Here is a 21,573-nt window from a genome sequence, read left to right as displayed (position 1 = left end):
GGAGGGAAGTGCATCCCTTGAAGCATCTCAAGGATTTCATGGTGAGGGATTTCCTCATGCTCTTGTTGAGGTCCATGATCTCTTGTTTGTTCCATCCTTTTCTTTGTGATGGGCTTGTCCTCATCAATGAGGATGTCTCCCTCTATGTCAATTCCAGCCGAATTGCAGAGGTGGCAAATGAGGTGAGGAAAGGCTAACCTTGCCAAAGTGGAAGACTTGTCAGCCACCTTATAGAGTTCTTGAGGTATAATCTCTTGAACTTCCACTTCTTCCCCAATCATGATACTATGGATCATGATGGCTCGGTCTACAGTAACTTCAGACCGGTTGCTAGTAGGAATAATTGAGCGTTGGATGAACTCCAACCATCCTCTAGCTACAGGCTTAAGGTCCGGTCTTCTCAATTGAACCAGCTTGCCTCTTGAGTCAACTTTCCATTGAGCTCTAATAAACCCATATTTTATGATATATATTGTCCGGTCTTCTCACTTATTCATGTAAATTGCATGGTTTTACTTTCCCTTCCTTATTATGTGATATATGTGAAAAACATGTTTCCTATGCTTTAAAAATAATTATTTTAATTACTCTTTATTACCATTCGATGCCGTGATTTCTGTGTTGAGTAGTTTCAGATCTTCTAAGGCAGGAATGACTTAAAGGATGGAAAGGAAACATACAAAAATGGAAGGAAAGCACAAAATGGAGTTTTTGAAGAAACTGGCAGCGACGCGAACGTATGGACGACACGGTTGCATGCCCAGCGCGAAAAAGGCAGCGACGCGAACGAGTGACTGACGCGGACACGCGCCAAGAGCAGAACACAGATGACGCGTACTCATGATCGAAGCGAATGCGTGACAAGGAAAACTCCATATGACGTGACCGCATGACCCACGCGGACACGTGACAGACGCTACGCACCAGAAATTATAGAAAACACTCCCAGCGATTTCTGAATCCCTTTTTCGCCCAGATCCAAGTCTAGAAGGCACAGATTAGAGGTCATAAAGTGGAGGAATGCATCCATTCATTAGAATGTCTTCAATTATTGACTTTTCATAGTTTAGATGTAGTTTTTAGAGAGAGAGGTTCTCTCCTCTCTCTTAGGTTTTTAGAATTAGAATTCCTCTTAAAGGATTTAGAATTTCAACTCTTCATCAGGTTCAACATTTCTTTTACTTTATATTTCTCTTTTACTTTCCGTTATTTTAATGTTATCCTTTAATTACTTTTATTGCCAATTTGGCTTATGAACCATTCATGTTTAGATTTAATTTTCTATTTAATATAATTTGAGGTATTTCAGAATTATGACTGCTTTCCTTTATTTACATTAATAATTTAGATTTTCCTCTTTTGGCTTTGGTTGATTAATTGGTAACTCTTGAGTTGTCAAACTCACCGTGATTAATAACTGATATCCTTGCTGATTGATTTAAATCCCTATAACTCTAGTCTTTCCTTAGGAATTAACTAGGACTTTAGGCGTTAAATTGATTTACCCACTCAACTTACCTTAATAATTAGAGGTTGACTTAGTGGAGAGCAAAATATAATTCTCATCACCATTGATAAGGACTACTAGGATAGGACTTCCGAATTTTCATACCTAGCCAAGAGTTTATTTTACAGTTGTTTATTTATTTTATTTGTCATTTAAATTATTTGTTCCTTACTTTCAAAACCCCAATTTACAATACTCATAACCAATAATAAAAACATACCTCCCTGCAATTCCTTGAGAAGACGACCCGAGGTTTAAATACTTCGATTATCAAGTTTAAAGGGGTTTGTTACTTGTGACAACCAAAACGTTTGTAAGAAAGGTCGATTGCTCGGTTTAGAAACTATACTTGCGACGGAAATTTATTCTGAATTCTAAATTCTAAACCGTCAATCTTCCGTTCTTCAAAATTGATAAACCCATGTTTTATGATATATATTGTGCTCAATTTAAGTGATTTATTCAACCCTTCACCCACTTATTCATGTAAATTGCATGGTTTTACTTTCCCTTCCTTATTATGTGATATATGTGAAAAACACGTTTCCTATGCTTTAAAAATAATTATTTTAATTACCCTTTATTACCATTCGATGCCGTGATTTGTGTGTTGAGTAGTTTCAGATCTTCTAAGGCAGGAATGACTTAAAGGATGGAAAGGAAACATACAAAAATGGAAGGAGAGCATAAAATGGAGTTTTTAAAGAAACTGGCAGCGACGCGAATGCATGGACGACACGGTCGCATGCCCAGCGTGAAAAAGGCAGTGACGCGAACGCGTGACTGACGCGGACGCACGCTAAGAGCAGAACACAGATGACGCGTACGCGTGACCGAAGTGAACGCGTGACAAGGAAAACTCCAGATGACGCGACCGCGTGACCCACGCGGTCGCGTGACAGACGCCACGCATCAGAAATTACAGAAAATGCTCCCAGCAATTTCTGAATCCCTTTTTGGCCCAGATCCAAGTTCAGAAGGCACAGATTAGAGGTCATAAAGTGGGGGAATGCATCCATTCATTATAATGTCTTCAATTATTCACTTTTCATAGTTTAGATGTAGTTTTTAGAGAGAGAGGTTCTCTCATCTCTCTTAGGTTTTTAGGATTAGAATTCCTCTTAAAGGATTTAGAATTTCAACTCTTCATCAGGTTCAACATTCCTTTTACTTTATATTTCTCTTTTACTTTTAGTTATTTTAATGTTATCCTTTAATTACTTTTATTGCCAATTTGGCTTATGAACCATTCATGTTTAGATTTAATTTTCTATTTAATATAATTTGAGGTATTTCAGAATTATGACTGCTTTCCTTTATTTACATTAATAATTTAGATTTTCCCCTTTTGGCTTTGGTTGATTAATTGGTAACTCTTGAGTTGTCAAACTCATCGTGGTTAATAACTGATATCCTTGCTGATTGATTTAAATCCCTTTAACTCTAGTCTTTCCTTAGGAATTAACTAGGACTTTAGGCGTTAAATTGATTTACCCACTCAACTTACCTTAATAGTTAGAGGTTGACATAGTGGAGAGCAAAATATAATTCTCATCACCATTGATAAGGACAACTAGGATAGGACTTCCGAATTTTCATACCTTGCCAAGAGTTTATTTTACAGTTGTTTATTTATTTTATTTGTCATTTAAATTATTTGTTCCTTACTTTCAAAACCCCAATTTACAAAACTCATGACCAATAATAAGAACATACCTCCCTGCAGTTCCTTGAGAAGACGACCCGAGGTTTAAATACTTCGGTTATCAATTTTAAAGAGGTTTGTTACTTGTGACAACCAAAACGTTTGTAAGAAAGGTCGATTGCTCAGTTTAGAAACTATACTTGCAACGGGAATTTATTCTGAATTCTAAACCGTCAATCTTCCATTTTTCAAGCTTCTTCCACACATATGTCCATGAGGACTTGGTCCAACCTTTGATCAAAATTGACCCTTCTAGTGTAGGGGCGTGCATTTTCTTGCATCATTGGCAAGTTGAACGCCAACCTTACATTTTCCGGACTGAAATCTAAGTATTTTCCCCGAACCATGATAAGCCAATTCTTTGGATTCGGGTTCACACTTTGATCATGGTTCCTAGTGATCCATGCGTTTGCATAGAACTCTTGAACCATTAAGATCATGACTTGTTGAATAGGATTAGAGAGAACTTTCCATCCTCTTCTTCTAATCTCTTGTCTGATCTCCGGATATTTGCTCTTTTTGAGCTTGAAAGGAACCTCAGGGATCACTTTCTTCTTGGCCACAACTTCATAGAAGTTGTCTTGATGGACCTTAGAGATGAATCTCTCCATCTTCCATGACTCAGAGGTGGAAGCAATTGCCTTCCCTTTCCTCTTTCTTGAGGTTTCTCTGGCCTTAGGTGCCATTAATTGTTATGGAAAAACAAAAAGCAATGCTTTTGCCACACCAAACTTAAAATGTTTGCTCGTCCCCGAGCAAAAGAAGAAAGAAAGTAGTAGAAGAAAAAGAAAATGGAGGAGATGGAAGGAGAGGGTGTATTCAGCCAAGGGAGAGAAGTGATGGTTGTAATGTGTGAAAATGGAGTATGAATGAGGGGTTTATATAGGAGTGGGGGGAGGTTTAGGGTTCGGCCATTAGAGTTGGGTTTGGGAGGGAAAAGAATTTGAATTTTGGAGGTATGTGGGGTTCATGGGGAAGAGTGGATGGATGTGAGTGGTTAAGAGGTGATGGGGAAGAGTGATTGAGGTGATTGGTGAAGGGTATTTGGGGAAGAGGGTTATGAAAAGGTGTGAAGAGAGAGAGTTAGGGTAGGTGCGGATCCTGTTGGGTCCACAGATCTTGTGGGGGATCCTGTGGGGTCCACAGATCCTGAGGGGTCAAGGATTTAGCATCCCTGGTCCAATTAAGCGTGCAAAATGCCCTTTGTTTGCAATACTGGCGTTTAACGCTAGACTGCTGCCTGTTTTTGGTGTTAAACGCCAGTCTGGTGCTTGTTTCTGGCGTTTAACGCCAGCTTGATGCTTCTTTCTGGCGTTAAACGCCAGTTTGATGCTTTTTACTGGCGTTTAAATGCCAGTAAGCTCTTCCTCCAGGGTGAGCTATTTTTTATGCTGTTTTTCATTCTGTTTTTGATTTTTTAGTAGTTTTTGTGACTCCACATGATCATCAACCTAAAAATAGCATAAAATAACAATAGAAAATAAATAGATATAATTAAATAACATTGGGTTGCCTCCCAACAAGCACTTCTTTAAAGTCAATAGCTTGATAGTGAGCTCCCATGGAGCCTCACAGATGTTCAGAGCATTGAATGTGGGGGTTCAACACCAAACTTAGAGTTTGGTTGTGGCCTCCCAACACCAAACTTAGAGTTTGACTGTGGGGGCTTTAGTTGACTCTGCAGTGAGAGAAGCTTTTCATGCTTACTCTCCATGGTTACAGAAAGAGATCCTTGAGTTTTAAACATAAGGTTATCCTTATTCAGTTGAAGGACCAACTCTTCTCTGTCCACATCAATCACAGCTCTTGCTGTGGCTAGGAAGGATCTTCCAAGGATGATGGATTCATCCTCATCCTCCCCAGGGTCTAGGATTATGAAATCAGCAGGGATGTAAAGGCCTTCAACCTTCATCTTCTTGAGTTGTCTGCCATCTCTAAAGAGATTCTAGCAACTTGCACCTCAAAGATCCTAAGTTTCTCCATTACAGAGAGTGGCATTAAGTTTATTCCTGACCCCAGGTCACACAGAGCCTTCTCAAAGGTCATGGTGCCTATGTTACAGGGAATTAGGAATTTACCAGGATCCTGTTTCTTTTGAGGTAGAATTTGCTGAACCAAGGCATTTAGTTCCTTGATGAGCAATGGAGGTTCATCCTCCCAAGTCTCATTACCAAATAATTTGGCGTTCAGCTTCATGATTGCTCCTAAATATTGAGCAACTTGTTCTTCAGCAATGTCTTCATCTTCTTCAGAAGATGAATAGTCATCAGAGCTCATGAATGGTAAAAAGAGGTTTAATGGAATCTCTATGGTCTCTAGATGAGCCTCAGATTCCTTTGGTTCCTCAAAGGGAAACTCCTTAGTGGTCACTGAATGTCCCAGGAGGTCTTCCTCACTAGGATTCATGTCCTCCTCCTCCTCTTTGGGTTCAACCACACCAAGTAAGGTTATGGCCTTGCACTCTCTTTTTGGATTCTCTTCTGTATTGCTTGTGAGAGTACTAGGAGGAGTTTCAGTGACTCTTTTACTCAGCTGGCCCACTTGTGCCTCCAAATTTCTTATGGAGGACCTTGTTTCATTCATGAAACTTAGAGTGGCCTTAGATAGATCAGAGACTATATTTGCTAAGTTAGATGGATTCTGCTCAGAATTCTCTGTCTGTTGCTGAGTGGATGATGGGAAAGGCTTGCTATTGCTAAACCTGTTTCTTCCACCATTATTAAAGCCTTGTTGAGGCTTTTGTTGATCCTTCCATGAGAAATTTGGATGATTTCTCTATGAGGGATTATATGTGTTTCCATAGGGTTCACCCATGTAATTCACCTCTGCTATTGCAGGGTTCTCAGGATCATAAGCTTCTTCTTCAGAAGATGTCTTTTTAGTACTGTTGGATACAGCTTGCAATCCATTCAGACTCTGAAAGATCATATTGACTTACTGAGTCAATATTTTATTCTGAGCCAATATGGCATTCAGAGTATCGATTTCAAGAACTCCCTTCCTCTGAGGCATCCAATTACTCACAGGATTCCTTTCAGAAGTGTACATAAACTGGTTATTTGCAACCATGTCAATGAGTTCTTGAGCTTCTGCAGGTGTTTTCTTTAGGTGAATGGATCCACCTGCAAAATGGTCCAATGACATCTTAGATAATTCAGACAGACCATCATAGAATATATCTAGGATGGTCCATTCTGAAAGCATGTCAGAAGGACACTTTTTGGTCAGTTGCTTATACCTCTCCCAAGCTTCATAGAGGGATTCACCTTCTTTCTGTTTGAAGGTTTGAACATCCACTCTAAGCTTGCTAAGCTTTTGAGGAGGAAAGAACTTGGCTAAGAAAGCCGTGACCAGCTTATCCCAAGAGTTCAGACTATCTTTAGGTTGAGAGTCCAACCATATTCTAGCTCTGTCTCTTATAGCAAACGGGAAAAACATAAGCCTATAGACCTCGGGATGAACCCCATTGGTCTTAACAGTATCACAGATCTGCAAGAATTTAGTTAAGAACTGAAAAGGATCTTCTGATGGAAGTCCATGAAACTTGCAATTCTGTTGCATCAGAGAAACTAATTGAGGCTTTAGCTCAAAATTGTTTGCTCCAATGGCAGGGATTGAGATACTTCTTGCATGTAAGTTGGAATTTAGTGCAGTAAAGTCGCTAAGCATCTTCCTTGCACCTCCACCATTGTTATTGGTTTCGGCCATCTCTACTTCTTTTTCAAATATTTCAGTAAAGTTCTCTTCAGAGTGTTGTGTTTTAGCTTCTCTTAGCTTCCTCTTCAGAGTCCTTTTAGGTTCCGGATCAGCTTTAACAAGAATGTTCTTATCCTTGCTCCTGCTCATGTGAAAAAGAAGAGAACAGAAAATATGGAATCCTCTATGTCACAGTATAGAGATTTCTATATGTAAGTAGAAGAAGAAGAGAATAGAAGAAGGAGAAGAGAAAAATTCGAAAATTAATTAAAATAAAATAAAAATATTTTTGTTTTTATTTTAAATATTAATTAGAATTCAAAAATTAAAAAAGAGAAATAAAATTAAATTAAAATTTTAAAACAATTAGTTAATTAAAAAGAATTTTGAAAAAGCGGGAAGGAGTTTTCGAAAATTAGAGAGAGAAAATTAGTTAGGTGGTTTTGAAAAAGATATGATTGAAATAGAAAACTTTTAAAATCAAACAAAAATTTAAGTGGTTAATTGAAAAAGATTTGAAAATTGATTTTGAAATTGATTTAAAAAAAAGATGTGATTGAAATTTATTTTGAAAAAAAATATGAATTGGAAATTAAAAAGATTTGATTTTGAAAATTGAAGTTGATTACTTGACTAACAAGAAACAAAAAGATATGATTTTAAAATTTAAAGATGGAATCTTTCTTAATAGGCAAGTAACAAACTTTAAAATTTTTGAATCAATCACATTAATTGTTAGCATTAATTTCGAAAATATGAAATGGAAATAAGAAAAAAATTTTGAAAATTTTGAAATTATGAAAGAAAAAAAATGAAAAAGATTTGATTTTTGAAAAAAAAAGTTTTGAAAAAGATAGAATTTTTAAATTAAAAATTTGATTTGACTCATAAGAAACAATTAAATTTAAAAACTTTTTGACTAACTCGAACCAAATTTTTGAAAATTTATGAGAGGATAAGGGAAAGATATTTTTTTTATTTTTGAATTTTAAGAAGAGAGAGAAAAACAACAAAAAAGACTCAAAACATGAAAATTCAAGATCAAAACACATGATGCATGCAAGAACACTTTAAGTGTCAAGATGAACACCAAGAACACTTTGAATGTCAAGATGAACACCAAGAACTTATTTTTGAAAATTTTTAGAAAAGAAAAACATGCAAGACACCAAACTTAGAAATTTTCAAACCTTAAACACTAATAACTAGAAAATGCATATGAAAAACAAGAAAAGATGAAGAACAAGAAAAATTAAAGATCAAACATAGAAAATCATCAAGAACAACTTGAAGATCATGAAGAACACGAAAGAAACTCAATGCATGTGTTCTTTGAAAATTTAAGAAAAGTTAAAAGCATGCAATTGACACCAAACTTACAATTAGACAATAGAATCAAGCAAGAAACATCAAAGTATTTTTGATTTTATGATTTTATAAATTTTTTTGGATTTTTCGAAAATTCTTTTGAAAAGGAAAATAAGGATTTCAAAATTTTTAATAGGAATTCCAGGAATCTTGCAATGTTAGTCTAAAACTCCGTTCCAGGAATTAGACATGGCTTACTAGCCAGCCAAGCTTTCAGTGAAAGCTCCAGTCCAAAACACTAGACATGGCCAATGGCCAGCCAAGCTTCAGCATACATAGTTCAAGCATGTGAAGAAGAAGCCTCAGTCCAAAAGAATTTAGACATGACTTTACAGCCAGCCAGGATTCAACATTTCCCATGAAATTCTAGAATTCCTTCTTAAAAATTCTGAAGCCATAGAATAATTTATTTTAAATTTTTTTTTATTTTTTTTGAAAATAAAAACAAAAACAAAAAGCTTAAAGTTAAAATAAAATTACCTAATCTGAGCAACAAGATGAATCGTCAGTTGTCCAAACTCGAACAATCCCCGGCAACGGCATCAAAAACTTGGCATGCAAAATCGTGATCGTTCATTCCTTGGTAACGGCGCTGAAAACTTAATATGCACGTTCATAATCTTAGTTCTTTGTCACAACTTCGCACAGCTAACCAGCAAGTGCACTGGGTCGTCCAAGTAATAAACCTTACGTGAGTAAGGGTCGATCCCACGGAGATTATCGGCTTGAAGCAAGCTATGGTTACCTTGTAACTCTCAGTCAGGTAGATTCAATTGGTTATGGAGATTTGATAATTAAAATATAATTAAAATATAAAATAGGATAGAAATACTTATGTAATTCATTGTTGTGTGTTTCAGATAAGCATATGGAGATGCTTTTGTTCCTTCTGAACCTCTGCTTTCCTACTGCTTTCATCCAATCCTTCTTACTCCTTTCCATGGCAAGCTGTATGTTGGGCATCACCGTTGTCAATGTCTACATCACGTCCTCTCAGTGAAAATGGTCCAAAATGCGCTATCACCGCACGGCTAATCATCTGTCGGTTTTCGATCCTACTGGAATAGGATTCAGTAATCCTTTTGTGTCTGTCACTACGCCCAGCACTCGCGAATTTGAAGCTCGTCACAGCTACCCCTTCCCCGATCCTACTCGGAATACCACGACAAGGTTTAGACTTTCTGGATCTCAAGAATGGCCGCCAATAATTCTAGCCTATACCACGAAGACTCTGATCATAAATCAGGAGGCTAAGAGATATGCATTCAAGCTTGCTTTCATGTAGAATGGAAGTGTTTGTCAGGCACGCGTTCATAAGTGAGAATGGTGATGAGCGTAACATAATCATCACATTCATCATGTTCTTGTGTGCAGATGAATATCTTAGAGAAGAAATAGACTTGAATTGAATAGAAAAACAATAGTACTTTGCATTAATTCATGAGGAACAGCAAAGCTCCACACCTTAATCTATGTGGTGTAGAAACTCCACCGTTGAAAATACATAAGTGAAAATAGGGTAGACATGGCCGAGTGGCCTGCCTCCCTTGGAGGTCTAGAGATCTAAAAATGATCAAAAGATAAGATATAAAAACAATAGTAAAAAGTTCTATTTATACTAAACTAGTTACTAGGGTTTACAGAGATGAGTAAATGATGCAGAAATCTACTTCCGAGCCCACTTGGTGTGTGCTTGGGCTGAGCATTGAAGCTTTCATGTGTAGAGGTCTTCCTTGGAGTTAAACACCAGTTTGTAACCTGTTTCTGGCGTTTAACTCTGCTTTGCAACCTGTTTCTGGCCTTTAAACTCCAGAATAGGGCAGAAAGCTAGCATTGAACGCCAATTTGTGTCATCTAAACTCGGGAAAAGTACGGACTATTATATATTACTGGAAAGCTCTGGATGTCTACTTTCCAACGCAATTGAGAGCGTGCCATTTGGACTTCTGTAGCTGCAGAAAATTAACTTTGAGTGCAGGGAGGTCAGAATCGAATAGCATCTGCAGTCCTTCTTCAGCCTCTGAATCAGATTTTTGCTCAAGTCCCTCAATTTCAGCTAGAAAATACCTGAAATCATAGAAAAATATACAAACTCATAGTAAAGTCCAGAAATGTGATTTTTATTTAAAAAATAATAAAATATACTAAAAACTAACTAAATTATACTAAAAACTATGTAAAAACAATGCCAAAAAGCGTATAAATTATTCGCTCATCAACCCTCCTGCACTCGAAGTGGATTTTCTTGAGCTACAGAAGCCCAATTGGTGTACCCTCAATTGCGTAGGAAAGTAGACATCCTGGGCTTTCCAGCAATATATAATAGTTTATACTTTTCTCGAGATTTGATGGCCCAAATTGGCGTCCAAAGCCAGCCTAAAACATCTTGGCGTAAAACGCCCAAACTGGCACTAGAATTGGAGTTAAACGCCCAAACTGGCACCAAAGTTGGCGTTTAACTCTAGGAACAACCTATGCACATGAAAGCTTCAATGCTCAGCCCAAGAACACACCAAGTGGGCCCCGAAAGTGGATTTCTGCACTATCTGCACTTAGTTATTCATTTTCTGTAAACCTAAGTCAATAGTTTAGTATAAATAGCACCTTTTACTATTGTATTCATAGACTATCTTTACATCTCTGGACGTTTAGTCCTTAGACCTTGGAGGCTGGCCATTCGGCAATGCCTAGACCTTTTTCACTTATGTGTTTTCAACGGTGGAGTTTCTACACCCCATAGATTAAGGTGTGGAGCTCTGCTGTTCTTCATGAATTAATGCAAGTACTATTGTTTTTCTATTCAATTCACGCCTACTTCTTCTCCAAGATATACTCTCGTACTTAATTCAGTTAAGTCAGAATAAAGGGGTGACCCGTGACAATCACCCAATCTTCGTTACTCGCTTAGCCAAGATCCGCGTGCCTGACAACCACAAAGCGGTCTACATGCTGTTCAACGTAGTAATTGGACGACAGCTGGAGTATATTCTCTTGGATATCTAATACACAGACCGAGTCTGTGAGATTAGTATCTTTGTGGTATAGGCTAGAATCATTGGCAGCATTCCTGGGATCCGGAAAGTCTAAACCTTGTCTGTGGTATTTGGAGTAGGATCTGGGAAGGGATGACTGCGACGAGCTTCAAACCTGCGAAAGTTGGGCGCAAGTGACAGTGTGCAAAAGAATCAATGGATTCTATTTCGACGCTAGCGGGAATCGACAGATGATTAGCCATGCGGTAGGTGTACCTGGTATTTTTCATCCGAGACGAGAAATCTGACAGTTGATTAGCCGTGCAGAAACTGTAGAGGACCATTTTCACTGAGAGGATCCTACAGCTTGCCATGGAAGGGAGCACGCATGGTTGGAAGAAGGCAATATGAAAGCAGAGTTTCAGAAGCAACAAAGCTCTCCAAACGCTTATCTGAAATTCCCACCAATGAATTACATAAGTACCTTTATCTTATTTTATGTTTTATTTATATTTTAATTATCCAAACCCCGTAACCATTTAAATCTGCCTAACTGAGATTTACAAGATGACCATAGCTTGCTTCAAGCCGACAATCTCCGTGGGATCGACCCTTACTCACGTAAGGTTTATTACTTGGACGACCCAGTGCACTTGCTGGTTAGTTGTGCGGAGATGTGAAAAGTGTGAATCACGATTTCCGTGCACCAAGTTTTTGGCACCATTGCCAGGGATTGTTCGAGTTTTGACAACTGACGGTTCATCTTGTTGCTTAGATTAGGTACTTTTATTTTATGTTTAAGCTTTTTAATTTTTATTTTTTTATTTATTTCGAAAAAAATAATAAATACAAAAAAATTTTAGTTTTCGAAAAATTCATATGAAATTTTCAAAAAAAAAATGCGTTCTTCAGAATTTTTAAGAACGAATTCTAGAGTTTCATAAGATATGTTGAATCCTGGCTGGCTGTTAAGCCATGTCTAATCTTTTGGACCGAGGTTTCCACTTATCTTTGCAAGAACCTTTTGGTTCCCATCAATTTGGCTGTTGTATGTAATGTTCTGCTAAAGCTTGGCTGGGTATTTGGCCATGTCTAAATCTCTTGGACCGAAGCTTTCACTTAAAGCTTGGCTGGTGATTGGCCATGTCTAATTCTTTTGGACCGAAGCTTTAGACTAACATTGCATGATTCCTGGGATTCGTATTAAAAATTTTGTATCCCTTTATTTTCTTTTTCCAAAATAATTTTCGAAAAATACCAAAAAATTTAATAAAATCATAAAAACCAAAAATATTTTGTGTTTCTTGTTTGAATCTTGTGTCAAATTTTAAGTTTGGTGTCAATTGCATCTTTTGAATTTTTCTTTAATTTTTGAAAATATATGCATTGTGTTCTTCATTGATCTTCAAGTTGTTCTTGATGATTTTCCTTGTTTGATCTTTATATTTTCTTGTTTTGTGTCTTTTCTTGTTTTTCTTATGCAATTTTTAATCATTAGTGTCTAAACATTAAAAATTTGGTGTCTTGCATGTCTTTCTTCTCTTAAAATTTTTCAAAAATATGTTCTTGATGTTCATCATGATCTTCAAAGTGTTCTTGGTGTTCATCTTGACATTCAAAGTGTTCTTGCATGCATTTATTATTTTGATCTTAAATTTTTATGTTTTGTTTCATTTTTGCTGTTCAAAAAAAAAAGAGAAAAAAAACAAAATGATATCTTTTTTTTCTCTCTCCTCGTTAAAAATTCAAAAATAAAAAATAATATCTTTCCCTTATTTTACTCATAATTTTCGAAATCTTGGGTTGACTTAGTCAAAAATTTTTTAAAATGTAGTTGTTTCTTGTTAGTCAAGTCAAAATTTCAATTTAAAAGTTCTATCTTTTCAAATCTTTTTCAAAAATCAAATCTTTTTCAATTTTCTTTTCTGTTTTTCGAAAATTTTAAAAATTGATTTTCAAAATCTTTTTTTTTAATTTTATTTCATATTTTCGAATTTAATACTAACAATTAATATTTTGATTCAAAATTTTTAAGTTGTTACTTGCCTATTAAGAAAGGATCAATCTTTAAATTCTAGAATCATATCTTTTAGTTTCTTGTTAGTAAAGTAATCAACTTTAATATCAAAAATCAAATCTTTTTAATTTCCAATTCAAATCTTTTTCAAAATTATTTTTAATCATATCTTTTCAAAATTGATTTTCAAATCTTTTTCAATTAACCACTTGACTTTTTGTTGTTTTACTATTACTTATCTTTTTCAAAACCACCTAACTACTTTTCTCTCTCTCTTATTTTCAAAAACCACTAACCACGTTTTTAAAATTCTTTTTAATTAACTAATTATTTTAAATTCTAATTTTATTTTATTTTCCTTCTTAAATTTCGAATTCTAACTAATAATTAAAATAAAAACAAAAAATATTTTTCTTTTCTTTTAATTAATTTTCGAATGCTCTTTCTCTCTCATCTCTTTCTATTTATTTTATTTATTTACTAACACTTCTCTTCTTAAAATTCGAACCCTCTCCCTCTCTCTGTGTTCGAATTCTCCTTCTTCTCCCTTCTTCATTCTATTCTTCTATTTTTCTACTCACATAAAGGAATCTTTATACTGTAACATAGAGGATTCTTATTCTTTTCTGTTCTCTTCTTTTTCATATGAACAGGAACAAGGATAAGAATATTCTTGTTGAAGCTGATCCTGAACCTGAAAGGACTCTGAAAAGGAAAATAAGAGAAGCTAAAGCACAAAACTATAGAGAGGACCTTACAGAAATTTTCGAAAAAGAAGAAGTTATGGCAGCTGAAAATAATAACAATGGTGGAGATGCAAAGAAGATGCATGGTGACTTTACTGCACCCACTTCTGACTTCTATGGATGAAGCATCTCAATTCCTACAATTGGAGTAAACAACTTTGAGCTTAAACCTCAATTAGTTTCTCTAATGCAGCAGAATTGCAAGTTTCATGGACTTCCATTGGAAGATCCTCATCAGTTCTTAGCTGAATTCTTGCAAATCTGTGATACTGTTAAGACCAATGGGGTTAATCCTGAGGTCTATAGACTTATGCTTTTCCCCTTTGCTGTAAGAGATTGAGCTAGTGTATGGTTGGACTTAGAACCTAAAGAAAGCCTGAACTCTTGGAAAAAGTTGGTCAATACTTTCTTGGCCAAATTCTTTCCACCTCAAAAGTTGAGCAAGCTTAGAGTGGAAGTCCAGACCTTCAGACAGAAGGATGGTGAATCCCTCTAAGAAGCTTGGGAAAGATACAAGCAATTAATCAGAAGGTGTCCTTCTGACATGCTTTCAGAATGGAGCATCTTATGTATATTCTATGATGGTCTATCTGAATTGTCTAAGATGTCATTGGATCACTCTGCTGGTAGATCTCTTCATCTGAAGAAGATGCCTGTAGAAGCCCAGGAACTCATTGAAATGGTTGCAAATAACCAGTTCATGTACACTTCTGAAAGAAATCCTGTGAGTAATGGGATAACTCAGAAGAAAAGAGTTCTTGAGATTGATACTCTGAATGCAATATTGGCTCAGAATAAAATATTGACTCAGCAAGTCAATATAATTTCTCAGAGTCTGACTGGAATGCAAGCTGCATCCGGTAGTACTAAAGAAGCTTCCTCTGAAGAAGAAGCTTATGACCCTGAGAATCCTGCAATGGAAGAGGTGAATTACATGGGAGAATCCTATGGAAACACCTATAATCCTTCATGGAGAAATCATCCTAATTTCTCATGGAAGGATCAATACAAGCCTAATCAAGGCTTCAATAATAACAATGGTGGGAGAAATAGGTTTGGCAATAGCAAGCCTTTTCCATCATCTTCTGAGCAACAGATAGAGAATTCTAAGCAGAGCCTCTCTGACTTAGCAACCATGGTTTCTGATCTATCTAAGACCACTTTCAGTTTCATAACTGAAACAAGGTCCTCCATCAGAAATTTAGAGGCACAAGTCGGTCAGCTGAGTAAAAGAGTGGCCGAAACTCCTCCTAGTACTCTCCCAAGCAATACAGAAGAGAATTCAAAAAAAGAGTGCAAGGCCATCAATATACCCAACATGTTCAAACCTGTAGAGGAGGGAAAGGCAGTGAATTCCAGTGAGGAAGACATCAATGGACATCCATTAGCCAATAAGGAGTTCCCCATGGAGGAACCAAAGGAATCTGAGGCTCATATAGAGACCATAGAGATTCCACTGAACTTATTGTTGCCATTCATGAGCTATGTTGAGTATTCTTCCTCTGAAGAGGATGAAAATATTATTGAAGAGCAAGTTGCTCACTATGTAGGAGCAATCATGAAGCTGAATGCCAAGTTATTTGGTAATGAGACTTGGGAGGATGAACCTCCATTGCTCATCAATGAACTGAATACCTTGGTTCAACAGAAATTACCTCTGAAGAAACCGGATCCCAGAAAGTTCTTAATACCTTGCATCATAGGCACCATGACCTTTAAGAAGGCTCTGTGTGACCTCACATCAAGTATAAACCTCATGCCACTCTCTGTAATGGAGAAACTGGGGATCTTTGAGGTACAAGCTACAAGAATCTTACAAGAGATGGCAGACAATTCAAGGAAACAGGCTTATGGACTTGTAGAGGATGTCTTAGTGAAGGTTGAAGGCTTTTACATCCCTGCTGATTTCATAATCCTAGACACTGGGAAGGATGAGGATGAATTCATCATCCTTGGAAGACCCTTCCTAGCCACAGCAAGAGCTGAGATTGATGTGGATAGAGGAGAGTTAGTCCTTCAATTGAATGAGGACTACCTTGTGTTTCAGGCTCAAGGATCTTCTTCTGTAACCTTGGTGAGGAAGCATGAAAGGCTTCTCTCAATATATAGTTAAACAGAGCCCCCACACTCAACTTCTAAGTTTGGTGTCGGGGGGCCATCATCAAGCTCTGAGTCTCTGTGAAGCTCTCTAAGAGCTCACTGTCAAGCTATTGACATTAAAGAAGCACTTGTTGGGAGGCAACCCAATGTTATTTAATTATATTTATTTATTTTCCATTGTTATTTTATGTTTTCCTTAGGTTGATGATCATGTGAAGTCATAAAAATAACTACAGAATTAAATCAAAATGAAAAACAGCATCAAAAACAGCACACCCTGGAGGACAGGCTTACTGGCGTTTAAACGGCAGTAAGGATAGCAGAATGGGCGTTTAACGCCAAGCCTGGCAGCATTCTGGGCGTTTAACGCCAGAAAGGGGTGTCTGGCATCTGGCTGATGTTAAACGTCAGAAAGGGGCAGCAGACTGGCGTTTAATGCCAGGAAAGGTAGCAGAGCTAGCGTTAAATGCCAGGAATGGCACACAATGGGCATTTGAATGCCAGAATGGTGCAGGGAGCAGAATTCCTTGACACCTCAGGATCTGTGGACGCCACAGGATCCCCACCTACCCCACATTTTCTTCTCTCCTCTTCACACCTTTTCATAACACTCTTCCCCAAAATACCCTTGATCAATCCCATCAATAACTCTTCCCCAAATACCCTTCACCTATCAAATCCTACCGTCTTCCCCGTATTCTCTTCACGACTCACATCCATCCATCATAAACCCCACCTACCTCACCATTCAAATTCAAACTATTTCCCTCCCAAACCCAACCCTTCATGACTGAATTCCCTCTCTCTCCTACCCTATAAATACCCCTCCTCACTACCTTCATTTTCACACATCATACACACTACTACCCCCTTGGCCGAAACCACTACTACTCTCCATCTCCTCCATTTCTTCTTCTTCTTCTACTCCTTTCTTTCTTCTTTTGCTCGAGGACTGATAAACCCCGATTTTGTGGTTTATCTTGTGCTTATTTTAGGGGAATTTATCACCTTTTCCCACATTTATTCAATGAAATAGCATGGTTTTGTAATTCTCCCTTGAATTGTGTTTAAGTGTAAAAACATGCTTTTTAGGCCCTTAAATTGGTGATTTTGATTCACTTTAATTCCATTCGATGCCTTGATGTGTGATGAGCAGATAATTTATACGCTTTTTGGCATTGTTTTTAGTATGTTTTTAGTAGGATCTAGTTACTTTTAGGGATGTTTTCATTAGTTTTTATGTTAAATTCACATTTCTGGACTTTACTATGAGTTTGTGTGTTTTTCTGTGATTTCAGGTATTTTCTGGCTGAAATTGAGGGACTTGAACAAAAATCAGATTCAGAGGTTGATGAAGGACTGCTGATGCTGTTGGATTCTGACCTCCCTGCACTCAAAGTGGATTTTCTGGAGCTACAGAATCGAAATGGCGCGCTTCTAATTGTGTTGGAAAGTAGACATCCAGGGCTTTCCAGCAATATATAATAGTCCATACTTTGCTCGAGGATAGATGACGTAAACGGGCGTTCAACGCCAGCTCTCTGCCCAATTCTGGAGTTCAGCGCCAGAAATGGATCAAGAACCAGAGTTGAACGCCAGAAATGGATCAAAACCTGGCGTTCAACTCCACAAATGGCCTCTGCACGTGGAAAGTTAAAGCTCAACCCAAGCGCACACCAAGTGGGCCCCGGAAGTGAATTTATGCATCAATTACTTACTTATCTAAACCCTAGTAGCTAGTCTATTATAAATAGGACCTTTTACTATTGTATTAGATATCTTTTGATTCTGGATTGTATCTTTTGATAATTTTCAGATCTCTAGACCTCCATGGGAGGCTGGCCATTCGGCCATGATTACCCTCTATTCACTTATGTAATTTTAACGGTAGAGTTTCTGCACTCCATAGATTAAGTTGTGGAGCTCTGCTGTTCCTCAAAGATTAATGCAAAGTACTACTGTTTTCTATTCAATTCAACTTATTCTGCTTCTAAGATATTCATTCGCACTTCAACCTGAATGTGATGAACGTGACAATCATCATCATTCCCCATGAACGCGTGCCTGACAACCACTTCCGTTCTACTTTCGATTGAATGAGTATTTCTTAGATCTCTTAATCGGAATCTTCGTGGTGTAAGCTAGAATGATGGCGGCATTCAAGAGAATCCGGAAAGTCTAAACCTTGTCTGTGGTATTCCGAGTAGGATTCAATGATTGAATGACTGTGACGAGCTTCAAACTCGCGAGTGCTGGGCGTTAGTGACAGACGCAAAAGGAGGGTGAATCCTATTCCAGCATGATCGAGAACCGACAGATGAATAGCCGTGCCGTGACAGGGTGCGTTGACCATTTTCACTGAGAGGAGGGGATGTAGCCACTGACAACGGTGATGCCCTTGCATAAAGCCAGCCATGGAAAGGAGTAAGACTGATTGGATGAAGACAGCAGGATAGCAGAGGTTCAGAGGAACGAAAGCATCTCTATGCGCTTATCTGAAATTCTCACCAATGATTTACATAAGTATTTTATCCCTATTTTATTAATTATTTTCGAAAACCCCACTACTATTTTATATCTGCCTGACTGAGATTTACAAGGTGACCATAGCTTGCTTCATACCAACAATCTCCGTGGGATTCGACCCTTACTCACGTAAGGTATTACTTGGACGACCCAGTGCACTTGCTGGTTAGTTGTGCGAAGTTGTGAACCATGGTATTGGCATCATGTTTTTGGTGCCATTACCAGGGAAAGAAAGAGCGATGAATTTTACATAATCAAAGTGTAATCACAATTTCTGCGCACCAAGTTTTTGGCGCCGTTGCCGGAGATTGTTCGAGTTTGGACAACTGACGGTTCATCTTGTTGCTCAGATTGGGTAACTTTCTTTTCGTTTTCTTTTCAAAAAAAAAATTTTCAAAATTTTTCAAAAATCTTTCAAAAAAATTTCTCACCTGTTTTCGAAAAAAATTTAAAAAAAAAATGTTTTCAAAAATATATTTTTCTTCAGAATTTTTAAAAATGAATTCTAGTGTTTCATAAAGCATGTTGAAGCCTGGCTGGCTGTAAAGCCACGACTGTAGGGCATGTTAGGCGTGCCATGTCTGAGTTACATACTAAAGCTTGGCTGGCTATTAAGCCATGCCTGACCCTTTGATTGGAGCTTTAGACTAAAAAGCATAAGATTCCTGGAATTCATATTACAAATTTTGGAATCCTTATTTTTATTTTTCACAATAATTTTCGAAGAAAAAATATACAAAAAAATTAGAAAATCATAAAAATCAAAAATATTTTTTATGTTTCTTGTTTGAGTCTTGAGTCATGTTAGAAGTATGGTGTCAATTGCATACTCATCTTGCATTTTTCGAAAATTTTCATGCATTCATAGTGTTCTTCATGATCTTCAAGTTGTTCTTGGTAAGTCTTCTTGTTTAATCTTTGCATTTGCATGTTTTGTGTCTTTTCTTGTTTTTCATGTGCATTCTTGAATTCTTAGTGTCTAAGCATTAAAGAATTCTAAGTTTGGTGTCTTGCATGTTTTCTTTGCATTAAAAATTTTTCAAAATTGTGTTCTTGATGTTCATCATGATCTTCATAGTGTTCTTGGTGTTCATCTTGACATTCATAGCATTCTTGCATGCATTCATTGTTTTGATCCATAACTTTCATGCATTGCATCATTTTTCTTGTTTTTCTCTCTTATCATAAAAAGTCAAAAAAATCAAAAAAATATCTTTCCCTTTTTCTCTCTCATAAATTCGAAAATTAGATTTGACTTTTTCAAAAATTTTTAAAATCAAGTTGTTTCTCATGAGTCAAATCAAATTTTCAATTTAAAAATCTCATCTTTTTCAAAATCTTTTTCAAAAATCAAATCTTTTTCAAATTTCTTAGTTATTTTCGAAAATTCCAAAAATATTTTTCAAAAATCTTTTTCTTAATTTTTATATCAAATTTTCGAAAATAACAATAACAATTAATGTTTTGATTCAAAAATTTCAAGTTTGTTACTTACTTGTTAAGAAAGATTCAAACTTTAAGTTCTAGAATCATATCTTATGATTTCTTGTGAATCAAGTCATTAATTGTGATTTTAAAAATTCAAATCTTTTTCAAAAACTAATTTCTATCATATCTTTTCAAAAATATCTTCTTATCTTACCTTTTTCAAAAAATTTGATTTCAAAATATCTTCTCTAACTTCCTAACTTCTTATCTTCTCAAAATTTGTTTCAACTAACAAACTAACATTTTGTTTGTTTCTTATCTTTTTCAAAACCACCTAACTAACTCTCTCTCTCTCTCTAATTTTCGAAAATATCTCCCTCTTTTTCAAAATTTCTTTTTAATTAAACTAATTATTTTATTTTTATTTGAATTTTTGAAAAAATTACTAATCCTTTTCAAAAATTATTTTCGAAAATCCTCTCCCTCTCTCATCTTATTCTATTTATTTATTCATCTACTAACACTTTATCTCACCCAAATTCGAACCCTCTCTTCCATCTGTGTTCGAATTTCTTCTTCTTCTTTTCTTCAACTCACACTGGGACCTCTATACTGTGGTAAAAAGGACCCCTATTATTATTATTTTTCTATTCTCTCTTTTTCATATGAGCAGGAGCAAAGACAAGAATATTCTTGTTGAAGCAGATCCAGAACCTGAAAGGACTCTGAAAAGGAAAGTAAGAGAAGCTAAAATACAACAATCCAGAGATAACCTTTCAGAAATTTTTAAACAAGAAGAGGAGATGGCAGCCGAAAATAATAATAATGCAAGGAGAATGCTTGGTGACTTTACTGCACCTAATTCCAATTTACATGGAAGAAGCATCTCCATTCCTGCCATTGGAGCAAACAACTTTGAGCTGAAACCTCAGCTAGTTTCTCTGATGCAGCAAAACTGCAAGTTTTATGGACTTCCATCTGAAGATCCTTTTCAGTTCTTAACTGAATTCTTGCAGATCTGTGATACTGTTAAGACTAATGGAGTAGATCCTGAAGTCTACAGGCTCATGCTTTTCCCATTTGCTGTAAGAGACAGAGCTAGAATCTGGTTGGACTCTCAACCCAGAGACAGCCTGAACTCTTGGGATAAGCTGGTCACGGCTTTCTTAGCCAAGTTCTTTCCTCCTCAAAAGCTGAGCAAGCTTAGAGTGGATGTTCAAACCTTTAGACAGAAAGAAGGTGAATCCCTCTATGAAGCTTGGGAAAGATACAAGCAGCTGACCAAAAAGTGTCCTTCTAACATGCTTTCAGAATGGACCATCCTGGATATATTCTATGATGGTTTATCTGAGTTATCAAAGATGTCATTGGATACTTCTGCAGGTGGATCCATTCACCTAAAGAAAACGCCTGCAGAAGCTCAAGAACTCATTGACATGGTTGCTAATAACCAGTTCATGTACACTTCTGAGAGGAATCCTGTGAGTAATGGGACGCCTATGAAGAAG

General features: G+C 36.7%; 3 non-coding genes across 3 annotated transcripts; 1 reads left to right on the top strand and 2 right to left on the bottom strand.

The window, feature by feature from the left end:
- The first annotated feature begins 6,410 nt into the window (after positions 1-6,410).
- Positions 6,411-6,518, top strand: LOC112760794 (small nucleolar RNA R71). The gene has a single exon (XR_003181216.1). It is a non-coding gene; the product is annotated as a small nucleolar RNA R71 (small nucleolar RNA).
- Positions 6,519-14,453: 7,935 nt separating this feature from the next.
- Positions 14,454-14,561, bottom strand: LOC112761532 (small nucleolar RNA R71). Its single transcript, XR_003181923.1, has one exon. It is a non-coding gene; the product is annotated as a small nucleolar RNA R71 (small nucleolar RNA).
- Positions 14,562-21,264: 6,703 nt separating this feature from the next.
- On the bottom strand, positions 21,265-21,372 carry LOC112761122 (small nucleolar RNA R71). The gene has a single exon (XR_003181532.1). It is a non-coding gene; the product is annotated as a small nucleolar RNA R71 (small nucleolar RNA).
- Between the last annotated feature and the right edge of the window lie 201 nt (positions 21,373-21,573).

This window comes from Arachis hypogaea, chromosome 16 (genome assembly GCF_003086295.3).
Source record: "Arachis hypogaea cultivar Tifrunner chromosome 16, arahy.Tifrunner.gnm2.J5K5, whole genome shotgun sequence".
NCBI classification, from domain to species: Eukaryota; Viridiplantae; Streptophyta; class Magnoliopsida; order Fabales; family Fabaceae; genus Arachis; species Arachis hypogaea.
Note: the sequence above shows the minus strand (reverse complement) of the source record. Positions and strands in the feature narration are given on the sequence as shown.